This window comes from Vulpes lagopus, chromosome 6, assembly GCF_018345385.1.
Source record: "Vulpes lagopus strain Blue_001 chromosome 6, ASM1834538v1, whole genome shotgun sequence".
Taxonomy (NCBI): Eukaryota; Metazoa; Chordata; class Mammalia; order Carnivora; family Canidae; genus Vulpes; species Vulpes lagopus.
Window position 1 is genome coordinate 30,575,159 of NC_054829.1, and position 12,560 is coordinate 30,587,718.

Genomic DNA, 12,560 nt, shown 5'->3' on the forward strand with positions numbered 1-12,560 from the left:
AAAGAACAACCCTGCTTTATGAGACCAGAACATTTAAGTGGAGTTAGAAACTTTGAGACATGAAAGAAAAAGATATGAGAAATGAAGGTCTATCTCTATCCTTCAGTAGACATGGTGTCCTGAGGTTTTGCAAGGCTGGTTGGCAAATGTATGTCTTGGCTCTTATTTCTCTTTGGAAAAATGGATGAAAGTAATTCCGTCTCCTCCTTCTGTCCCCGATCTTGTTCCCTGCTGGCACTACTCAAAGTAAGTATGCGTGTATTCTATGTCTGGCAGTCCATTCCTGGACATATGTCCTAGACATTCTCACCAAGGTCTTGAAGGGCACCTGTATCAGGGTGTCCATTGTGAGTTCATGTGTGGTGCCAGGGAAGTACTTGTCCCTGTGAGAGTAGGTATGCAAAATGTGGTAGCAGCCATGCCTGAGGGTCACACAGTAGTTGGCAGTAATGGATCAGGTTGTACTACTCATGGCAACATAGATCCTAAAAACACAGCTCTGAGGGAAGAAAGTGAAACAGAATAAGAACTGTAACAGTATACCGTGCAAATTAAAAATGCATGCACACAAGAGGAACACACACTTATCATCAACACATAAAACAAAAGATACACATTAAATACACTGGAAAGGGGATCCCTGGGTGGCACAGCGGTTTGGCGCCTGCCTTTGGCCCAGGGCGCGATCCTGGAGACCCGGGATCGAGTCCCACGTCGGGCTCCCGGTGCATGGAGCCTGCTTCTCCCTCTGCCTGTGTCTCTGCCTCTCTTTCTCTCTGTGTGACTATCATAAATAAATAAAAATTTTTAAAAAATGTGTAGATGAGTGTTCATAGCAGAATTATGCCTAATACCCAGAAAGTGAAAACAACCCAAATGTCCACCAACTGGTGAATGGATGAATAAACTGTGGTATATCTATAAAATTCAGTACTATTTGGCCATAAACAGGAATGATGTACAAATGCGTGCTACGTACAACATGGATGATTTTTTAAAACATCATGCTAAGTGAAAGAAGCCTGTCACCAAAGACCCCACATATTGTATGATTCCATTAATGTGAAATATCTAGGATAGACAAATCTAAAGAAGGTGAGTTAAGGTTACCTAGGGCTAGGGGTGATCAAAATGTTCTAAACTTAGATTGTAGTGACAGTACAACTCAGTAAATATACTAAAAGTCATTGTACACTTTAAATGGGTGAGTTTCATGGTATGCAAATTTTATCTCAAGGGTTTTTGTTTTTTCTCAAGGGTTTTTTTTAAGATTTTATTTTATTTTTTTAAGATTTTATTTATTTACTCATGAGAGACAGAGAGAAAGAGAGGCAGAGAGAGAAACAGGCTCCACGCAGGGAGCCCAACGTGGGACTCGATCCTGGGTCTCCAGGATCATGCCTTGGACTGAAGGTGGCGCTAAACCACCGAGCCACCTAGGCTGCCCTAAGATTTTATTTTTAAGTAATCTCTACACCCAACATCAGGCTTGAACCTAACCTGGAGATCAAGAGCTACACACTCCACCTACTGAGCCTGCCAGGCACCCCTCAATAAAGATATTTAAAAAGAAAAATGGAGTACCTGGAGGGCTCAGTCCGTGAAGCCCCTGACTCTTGATTTCAGCACAGGTCATGATCTCAGGGTCGTGAGATGGAGCTCCCTGTTAGACCCTGCACTTAGCTCAGAGTCTGCTTGGGAGTCCCTTTCCTTCTTCCCTTCCCCCAGCTCTCTCTCTCTCTCTCTCTCAAATAAATAAAATCTTTAAAAAAAGAGAAGAAAGAAGAAAGAAGGAAAGAAAGAAAAAGAAAGAAGAAAGAAAGAAAGAGAAGAAAGAAAGAAAGAAGAAAGAAAGAAAGAAAGAAAGAAAGAAAGAAAGAAAGAAAGAAAGAAAGAAAGAAGAAAGAACAGAAGGGAAAATATGCTCACATGGTTGTCCTTAGGTCCTTCCCCTTTGTGCTTCTGGTTTCATACTGGAATTGGGTGAGGTTCACCTATGTTAACCCTGCCCAAGGGCCACTGCCCTAAAGTGCTGCACACATGCCTCTGACCTTCTGGCCTGAAAACCCAACACTGGCCAAGGGCTCCCTACATCTGATTTGAAGCTGATTCCAGGGCAGGACTGACTGGCTTCACTGCCTTCCTCCTCTGCCTAAAGCGGCTCACAGCCAGACTGAAATGGAGGGTTTTCTCACAATGGAAGTTAGAAGGGAGATGCCTGGGTGGCTCAGCTATTGAGCATCTGCCTTTGGCTCAGGCATGATCCTGGGATCAAGTCCCATGTCAGGCTCCCTATGGGGGGAGGTCTGCTTCTTCCTGTGCCTAAGTCTCTGCTTCTCTTTGTGTGTCTCTCATGAATAGATAAATAAATAAATCTTTTTTTTTTTTTTTAAAGGAAGTTAGAAGGGACATATTCAGGGCCTTCACGTCAGTTAACCAACATAGTTTGTCATTAGTCAACAGTGTGATTCTAAGAAGACAGGTTTTTCCTTCCTGGCTTTGCCAGCAATAGTTGTGTGACTTTTTTTTTTTTTTTTTTAAGATTTTATTTATTTATTCATGACAAACTCACAGAGAGAGAGAGGCAGAGACACAGGCTGAGGGAGAAGCAGGCTGCATGCAGGGAGCCTGATATGGGACTCGATCCCGGGTCTCCAGGATCACACCCCGGGCTGAAGGCAGTGCTAAACCTCTGGGCCACCAGGGCTGCCCAGAATTTTTTTTTTTTTAAGTAATCTTTACACCCAATGTTGGGCTTGAACCTACAACCCTGAGATCAAGAGTTGCACTCTTCACTGACTGAGCCAGCCAGATACCCCAGTTGTGTGACTTTATTTATTTTTATTTATTTATTTGAGAGAGAAAAGTGAAGGACAGAGCATTAGGTGGGGGAAGGGCAGAGGGAGAAACAGACTCCCAATGCAGGGCTCAATACCAGGTTCCAGGATCACAACCCGAGCTGAAGTCAGACCCTTAACTGACTGAGCCACCCAGGTGCCCCAGTTGTGTGACTTTAAAATGCCACTTCTGTAAGTCTCAGTTTCTCTCTTTGGACCACAATGGCCATAATAACTCCTAAGGCATGGTGCTGGGCTGATGTATTTTGATAAGTCAGAGTTCACCTAGAACATCACAACTTGCTTCACAATGGGAGAGGCTGGAAGGACATTGAGAACATGAACACAATGCCTACCACAAAACCACATATTTCATTTGTAGATGGGAAAATTGGGACCAAAATTTGTGTGTCTGGTTTGTGACAAATATAAGACCAGATATCAATGGTCTTGCCTAGAGTTGGCTGCTTTTGAATCAATAGTGGAGTAGAAGGCCTTAATGGGTAACAAAAACCCCATCAGTAGAGAGATTCAAGCCAAGACTAGATGGTATCAAAGTTGTAAAAGGAATGACCACACTGCTCTCCAAGAGAGGACAGAAGCCTCTGTTGTTGACATACATGGGAACAGCGTGGTGATGAGACAACTAATCCCAAGATGGGATGGTGGAGATGGGGCTCTGCAGCAGGAACAGGCTGATCCTATCTACTTTCTTGGATTTGCAGCTTTCTGAGAGAGGCTCTGTCTCCCCTCTGCATCCCCTCCTCCCTGCCCTATTCCCAGGCTGAGGTGGACAAGCCAGGGCTCATAATTATGTTAGTTCAATTCCTCATTGGCCCTGCCCTCCTGATAATCTGATTTCCAAGGGACGAGGGATAGCAGGGCCCAGGCTCAGGAAGAAATCTGTTCCTTTGTGTCCATTGGGCCTGCTAATTTGATAGAACTATTTGCTGAGCTTCCACAGAACCCCCATTAGGGACAAATTTTATCTGGTTTCCATAGCCCTCGCCCTGAAGAGCTCTCTGGGTCTCAGCTCAGAAGGAAATTCAGCTTCCAATTCAATTTTTGCATAAGGAAATTAAGTCGTTATTATAATAACAGCAACCAAAGATTGAGCACCTACTATGAGTCAGCCGCAACACCAAGTGCTTTATATTTGATGACTTACTAGGTGTGCCATCCCCCTATGAGTTCAGAGGTGCTCCAAGCTAGGTCTTTGGCCAATGATTCCCTTTGTCACAAGATCCTCCCTCCATTTGCATGGATTTGCTCTTGTGTCTGTTGCCTTTGGCCAGCTCTTATGTGATCCTCAGAGTAGCAGTGTTTCTAGGGCAAGGTGGCTGCCTACATGTGTAGCAGGCTCTAACCCAGGCCCCTCTCCTATCCAAGGATTCCTGGTGTCTAACAGGAACACCTATCAGAGTTCACCTTGACCATCCCACCCCAATGTCCTGAAGAAACCTGACTGCCACAAACCACATTCTAAAGCTCAGCCTGCCAAGTGTCCTGGAAGGTGTGCATGAACATGGAAAGACACTGGGTGCAGGAGAGAAGCAGCTTTGCAATCTATTAGCTATGGGACCTTGGAGAAGTTACCTAAACTCTGAGCTGGGTCTTCCTCATCTGGGAAATGACAATAGCCTACCCTATACTGCAGTCCTGAGAGCTACATGAAAAAAGAATATGCAACCTAGTCTCCAGTTTCACTGTGTGGGATGAGACTTCTGAATCACTCCCTGCTCAAGTATTTTCCCAGAGCCTGAACCACCTGTGTGCCTCAGCATCTGGCCCTCCACTTTGACTTCCTCCTCAGGAATCCCAGGGTACTCACAGGGTTAAGGGGAAGAAAGGAGGCTTGCGAGATTGCTCATAATATGAAAACTGGGGTCACTTGCTTGCTTTGAGGATCCCTGTCTCCCTAGAAATCGTGACACAGAAAGATGACAAATAAGTTAACGAATATATAAAGTACCATGTTGTGACTCAAGCTGTGTTCCAGTAGACATCAGGGAGGCTCCTGGGTCCCCAGCTAGAGTTCTGGTGTTGTTGCCACCCGAGGGAAGTAACAAGTGACAACTCCTCTAAATTTGTTCTTCTTCCATAAAACTGTTTTGAATATTCTACATACTTTCTATTTCCATGTACATTTTAGAGTCACCTTGTCAATTTCTCCAAACAAACAAAACCAACTGAAATTTTTATTGGGATTGCTTTGAACAAATAGCTTAATTTGAGGAGAATTGATATATATATTTTAAAGACTTTATTTATTTATTCATGAGAGACACAGAGAGAGGCAGAGACATAGGCAGAGGGAGAAGCACACTTCCTATGGGAGCTTGATGCGGTACTTGATCCTAGGACCCCAGGATTACAACCTGAGCCAAAGGCAGATGCTTAGCCACTGAGCCACCCAGGTGTCCTGAGGAGAGTTGATATCTTAATAATATTGTGTCTAGCAATCCATAAACATGGTATATCTGTCCATTTTATTGGGTGTTCTTAAAAATTTCACAGTAAGGGGCACCTGGATGGCTCAGTCAATTGAGCATCCAACTCTTGGTTTCAGCTCAGGTTGTGATCTCATGGGTCCTAGGATCTAGCCCTGAGTTGAGCCTTGTGTCAGGCTACACCCCCAGCAGGGTGTCTACTTGAAGGTTTTTCTGCTTCTGCCCCTTCCCTCACTCACACTTGCACTCTCTCTCAAATACATCTTTTTAAAAACAAAAAGAAAAGAAAAAAAAATAAAAATCTTCAGCTAACATAATACTTAATGGTGAAAGACTGAATGCTCTTCTCCAAAGATTGGGTAAATGGCAAACATGTTTGCTTCACCACTTTTTTTTCACATTATATTGGAGGTAGTGGGTCTCAATCTCATAACCATGAAATCATGACCATGAGATTCATGACTTGAGCCAAAACCAAGAGTCAAACACTTAACCAACTGAACCACCCAGGCACCCCTAGCTAAAGAGTTTTAAAAGATGTCTTTATTAGGGCAGTTGGGTAGCTCAATTTGTTGAGCATCTGACTCTTGATCTAAGCTCAGGTCTTCATCTCAGGATGCTAAATTCAAGCGCTGTGTTGGCCTCCATGCCCACCTGAAAAGAAAAAAGAAAAGGGAAAGAAAAGAAAGGATGTTTTTATCAAGTTAAGAGAATTCCCTTCTATTTCTTTTTTACTGAATGGCTTTTGAATTTTGTCAAATTTTTTATGACTCTAATGAGATGATCACGTGATCACGTAGTTTCTTTTTTAATTGTGCTAGTATGGGGAATTACACTGATTAATTTTCTAATGGTAAACAAACATTTTATTCCTGGGATAAACGTGATTTGGACATGCCTCATTTCCCTTTCTATCTATTGTTAGATTTGATTTGGTAAATTTTGTTAAGGGTCTATGTTTATTAGGGATTCATTTCTTTTCTTGTAATCTTCTAATTAAATCTTTTGTTTGGGATCCCTGGGTGGCACAGCAGTTTGGCGCCTGCCTTTGGCCCAGGGCACGATCCTGGAGACCCGGGATCGAATCCCATATTGGGCTCCCGGTGCATGGAGCCTGCTTCTCCCTCTGCCTATGTCTCTGCCTCTCTCTGTCTCTCTCTCTGTGACTATCATAAATAAATAAAAATTTAAAAAAAATAAATAAATCTTTTGTTTGATTTGGATATCAGGTTAGTACTGGCCTTAAAATATGAACTGGAAAGTGGACATTTTTCTCCCATTGCCTGAAGAAGTTTGTGTAGAATTGAACTTCTTTCTTCCTCAAATATTAGGATTTACCTCCAAAGCCACCTGAACCTGGAGTTTTCTTTGTGGGAAGGTTTTTTTTAATCAATTTACTTTAAAACAATTTTTATATTGAGATAAATTCCATGTAACATAAAATTCACCATTTTAACCATTTTAAAGCTTATAATTCAGTGGTTTTTACTACATTCACAACATTGTGCAACCATCACCACTAATTCCAGAACATTTTTATTATCCTAAAAAGAAACCACATGCTTCCCAATTCCCTCTTCCCCCAATCCTCTGTATAACCACTTCTACTTTCAGTTTGTATGTATTAGCTTATTCTTGATATTTTATAGAAATGAAATAACATGATCTGTGGCCTTTTGTGTCTGGTTTTTTTTTCACTTAGCATAATATTTTCAAGGTCTATCCATGTGTATCATGTATTAGTAGTTCATTCATTTTTATTGGTGGATGATATTCTATTGTATGGATATACCACATTTTGTTTATCCATTCATCAGTTGATGGATGCTCGGGTTGTTTCCATTTTTTGGTTATTACAAATAATGCCACTATGAACATTCATAACCAGTTTCATGTGAACATGTCTTTTCAATTCTCTTGGGTTAGATATACCTAGGAGTAGAATTGGCAGTTCATATGGTAACTCTGTTTAACTTCTTGAGGAACTGCCAGACTGCTTTTCAAAATGGCTGCACCCTTTTATACTCCCAATAGAAATATAGGAGGCATCTTGTTATTTCCCATTTCTTATTATAGTCATAGGAGTGTGTGTGAAGTGATATCTCATTGTGATTTTTCATTGATGTGATATCTTATCATTTCTTTAATGATTTTGACATTAACCATGTTTATATCTTTTTTTTTTGTTTATATCTTTTTAAAGAGAAATATCTATTCAAATCTTTGCCCATTTTTAAATTTAAATTGGACTGTTTGTCTTTTTATTGTTGAGTTGTGTTTTTTCTATATTCTAGATAGTAGGCCTTTCCTAGATACATGACTTGTAAATGCTTTATCCTATTCTGTGGGTTCTAATTTCACTATTTTGATAGTATCTTTTGATGCATAATAATCTAATTTATTTTTTCCCCCTTGGTTGCTTGTGTTTTTAGTATCATAATTAAGAAACCACTACGTGGGAGTGCTTGGGTGGCTCAATCAGTTGAGCCTCTGGCTCTTGTCAGCTCAGGTCATGATTTCAGGGGCATAGGATCAAGATCCATGTTGGGTTCCCTACTCAGTGAGGAGTCTGCTTGGGAGTCTCTCTCTCCCTCTCCTTCTGTGCCTCCTCCCACTTGCTCTGTCTCTCACACAATAAATAAATAAATCTTTCTTAATAAACTTTAAAAAAAGAAACTGCTACGTAATCTAAGGTCACATTTATATCCAAGAGTTTTATAATTTTACCTATTACATTTAAATCTTTGATCTAGTTTGAGTTAACTTTTTAATATAGTGTGACATAGAAATTCAACTTTATTATTTTGCATGTGGATATCCAGTTGTCCCAGCACCATTTGTTGTAAAGACTATTTCTACCTCATTGAATGGTTTTGACAACCTTATCGAAAATCAGCTAATCTGGGCAGCCCGGGTGGCTCAGCGATTTAGTGTCGCCTTCAGCCCAGGGCATGATCCTGGAAACCCAGGATCAAGTCCCGCGTCAGGCTCTCTGCATGGAGCCTGCTTCTCCCTCTGCCTGTGTCTCTGCCTCATTCTCTCTCTCTCTCTCTCTCATAAATAAATAAATAAATAAATAAATAAATAAATAAATAAATAAATAAAATTTTTTAAAAAATCAACTGATCATATAGTTTATTTCTGGACTGTCAGTTCTATTCCATTGATAGACCTGTCTATCCTTTGTCAATACCACATTGCTTTAATTGTTAGTTTTTTAAAAAATTATTTATTTATTTATTTATTTATTTATTTATTTATTTATTTATGAGAGACCCAGAGAGAGAGAGAGAGAGAGAGGCAGAGACACAGGCAGAGGGAGAAGCAGGCTCCATGCAGGAAACCCGATGTGGGACTTGAACCTCGGACTCCAGGACCATGCCTTGGGCTGAAGGCAGATGCTAAACCTCTGAGCCACCCAGGGATCCCTAATTGTTAGTTTTGTAGTGAGTTCTGGAATCATGAAGTATTTGTCGTCCAACTTTGATTTTTTCTTTTTTCTTTTTTTTTAAGATTTATTTATTTATTTGAGAGAAGAGAAAGAGAGAGGGCAAGCAGAGGGGAGGGCAGAGGGGAAGCAGATACCCCAATTAGTGGAGAACTTAATGTGGGCCTTGGTCTCCCTACTGGGGAATCATGACCTGAGCTGAAACCAAGAGTCAATACTCAACAGACTGAGCCACCCAGGAGCCCCCTGTTTTTCCATTTCAAAATCATTTTGGTTATTCTGGGTTCCTTGCATTTCCATATGAATTTTAGAATGAGCTTGTTCATTTCTGTAAAAAAGGCCAATAGAGTTTTGACTGGGGTTGTACTGAAGCTGTAGATCAATTTGAGAAGTATTGCTGGCTTAACAATATTAACTCTTTCAACCAATGAACATGAAATATCTTTCCATTTTATTTAAGTCTTGTTTAATTTTCTTCAGCAGTGTTTTATGGTTTTTAATATGTCTTGCACTTCAGCAGGAAGGATTGATTAATTGATTTTTTTAAATTTTTATTTATTCATGAGAGACACAGAGAGAGAGAAAGAGAGAGAGAGAGATGCAGAGACATAGGCAGAGGGAGAAGCAGGCTCCATGTAGGGAGCCTGACATGGAACTCGATCCCGGGTCTCTGGGACCAGACCCTGGGCTGGGGGCTGTGGTAAACCACTGAACCACCCAGGCTACCCTGATTGATTGATTGATTGATTGACTGATTATTTTCTTTTAAATTCAGTGTAGCTGGGGCACCTGGGCTGCCTCAGCCAACTAAGCCTCTGCCTTCCGATCAGGTCATTATCCCAGGGTCCTGGGATTGAGCCCCACATTCGCCTCCCTGCTTAGTGGGGCATCTGCCTTTCCATCTCCCCCTCCTTGTGCTTGCTCACTCTCTATCAAACAATAAATGAAATCTTTATGGGATGCCTGGGTAGCTCAGTGGTTGCGCATCTGCCTTTGGCTCAGGGTGTGATCCCAGAGTCCCGGGATTAAGTCTTGCATTGCTCCCCAAGGAGCCTGCATCTCCCTCTGCCTATGTCTCTGCCTCTCTTTCTGTGTCTCTCATAAATAAATAAATAAAATCTTTTAAAAAATAAATCCAGGGTGCAGCCCAGGTGGCTCAGCAGTTTAGTGCTGCCTTCAGCCCAGGGTGTGATCCTGGAGACCTGGGATCGAGTTCCACATCGGGCTCCCTGCATGGAGCCTGCTTCTCCCTCTGCCTGTGTCTCTGCCTCTCTCTGTGTCTCTCATAAATAAATAAATAAATAAATAAATAAATAAATAAATAAATAAAATCTTTAAAAAATAAAAAATAAAAAATAAATCCAGTGTAGTTAACATACAGTGTTATATTAGTTTCAGGTGTACAATATAGTGATTCAACAATTCTATATATTCCTTGGTGCTCATCAAGATAATTGTACTCTTAATCTTCACCTATTTTGCCTATCCCCCCACCCGTGTCCCCATTAGTGACCATCAGTTTGTTCTATATAGGTAAGAATATGTTTTTTTTGTTTGTCTCTTTTTTTTTTTTTTCTGTTTGGTTGTTTCATTTCATAAATCCCACACATGAGTGAAATCATATGGTATTTGTCTTTCTCTGACTTATTTTGCTTAGTATTATACTCTCTAACTCAATCTATGCTGTTGCAAGTGATAAGATTTCGTTTTTTTAGGCTGAATTCTATATATATATAATATATATATATATATACCACATCTTCTGTATCCATTTGTCTATCAGTGAACATTTGGGTTGCTTGCATAATTTGGCTATTGTAAATAATGCTGCAATAAACTTGAGGGTGCATATATCTTTTTGAATTAGTGTTATCACATTCTTTGGGTAAATACCCAATACTGGAATTACTGGATTATATGGTAATTCTATTTTTAATTTTTAAAGGAACCTCCATATTGTTTTCCACAGTGGCAGCACCAGTTTGCATTTCCAACAACAGTGTACTAGGGTTTCTTTTTCTTCACATCCTTGCCAGCACTTGTTGTTTCTTTTTTTATTTTAGCCGTTCTGATTGATGTAAGGTAATATCTCATTGTGTTTTTTTACTTGCATCTCCCTAATGGTGACTGATATAGAGCATCTTTTCATATGTCTGTTGGCAATTTGTATGTCTTCTTTGGATAAATGCCTGTTCATGTCTTCTGCCTATTTTTAGATTGGATTATTTGACTTTTGGTGTTGAGTTCCATAGATTCTTTTTTTTTTTTCTTTTTAAGATTTTATTTATTTATTCATGAGCAACACAGAGAGAGAGAGAGAGGCAGAGACACAGGCAGAGGGAGAAGCAGGCTCCATGCAGGAAGCCTGACATGGGACTCAATCCCAGAACTCTAGGACCACACCCTGGGCTGAAGGTTGGTGCTAAACCAACCACCTGGGCTGCCCTCTCTATTGTTTCTAAATAAGCTTTGGTATTTTGTGTCTTTCAAGGAGTTTGTACAATGCATGTGACTTGACAAACCTATTGACATAAAGTTGTTTGTAATATTTGCTTATTCTCTTTTTAATGTTCAGGATCTGCATTGATGTCTTTAATTTCATTTGCTATAGAAATAATTTATGTCTCCTTTCTTTTTTCTTGATTAGGCTATCTAGATGTTTATGAATTTTATTCATCTTTTCAAAGACTCAGCTTTTGATTTCATAAATTTTCTCTATTTGTTTCATTAATTTTTGTTTCATTTTCTGTTTCATTAATTTCCACATTATTATTGTGTCCTTTTTACATGGACTAATTTAATTTGCCCTTCTTTTTCTAGTTTCTTAGGGTACAAACTTAGTTCATTCATTTAAGATCGTTTAATTTTTAAATATAAGTGTTTGATGCTATGAATTTTTGTAATCTTTTTCCCCCAGTTTTATTGAGATATAGTTGACATATCCAAATCTTTTTTTTTTTTTTAAGATTTTATTTATTTATTCATGAGAGACACAGACTGAGAGAGAGAGGCAGAGACACAGGCAGAGGGAGAAGCAGGCTCTATGCAGGGAGCCCGATGTGGGGCTCGATCCTGGGACCCCAGGATCACTCCCTGGGTCAAAGGCAGGCACTAAACCGCTGAGCCACCCAGGGATCCCCCCCCCCTTTTTTTTTAAAGTAAACTCTACACCCAACATGGGTCTGGGACTCATGACTCTGAGATCAAGAGTCACATGTTCTACTTACTGAGTCAGCCAGGCTTTCCACTATGAGCTCTATTTTAAGCATTGCATTAGCTATATACCACAAATTTTGATATATTTTCATTCAATTCACAATATTTCCTAATATCCCTTGGATTTTTTATGGTTTGTGTTTTGTTTTTTGTTTTTTTGTTTTTTACCTGTGGGCTTATTTAGAAGTGTTCTTTAAATTTCCAAGTATTTAAAAAAATAAAAATAAAAAATAAAATAAATTTCCATGTATTTGAAAAACTTCCCAGAAATCTTTCTTATTGGTCTTTAGTTGAAATCCCTTATGGAGGACAGCCCTGGTGGCTCAGCGGTTTAGCACCACCTTCAGCCCAGGGCCTGATCCTGAAGACCTGGGATCCAGTCTCACGTCAGGCTCCCTGCATGGAACCTGCTTCTCCTTCTACCTGTGTCTCTGCCCCTCTCTCTCTCTGTGTCTCTCATGAATAAATAAATAAAGTCTTAAAAAAAATATCTTGTGGTTAGAGAATGTACTCTGACTGACTTCAATCATTTTACATTTATTTGACTGTATTATGGTCCAGAATATGGTCTGTTTTGTTGACTGTTTCATAGGTACTATAAAGGAACTT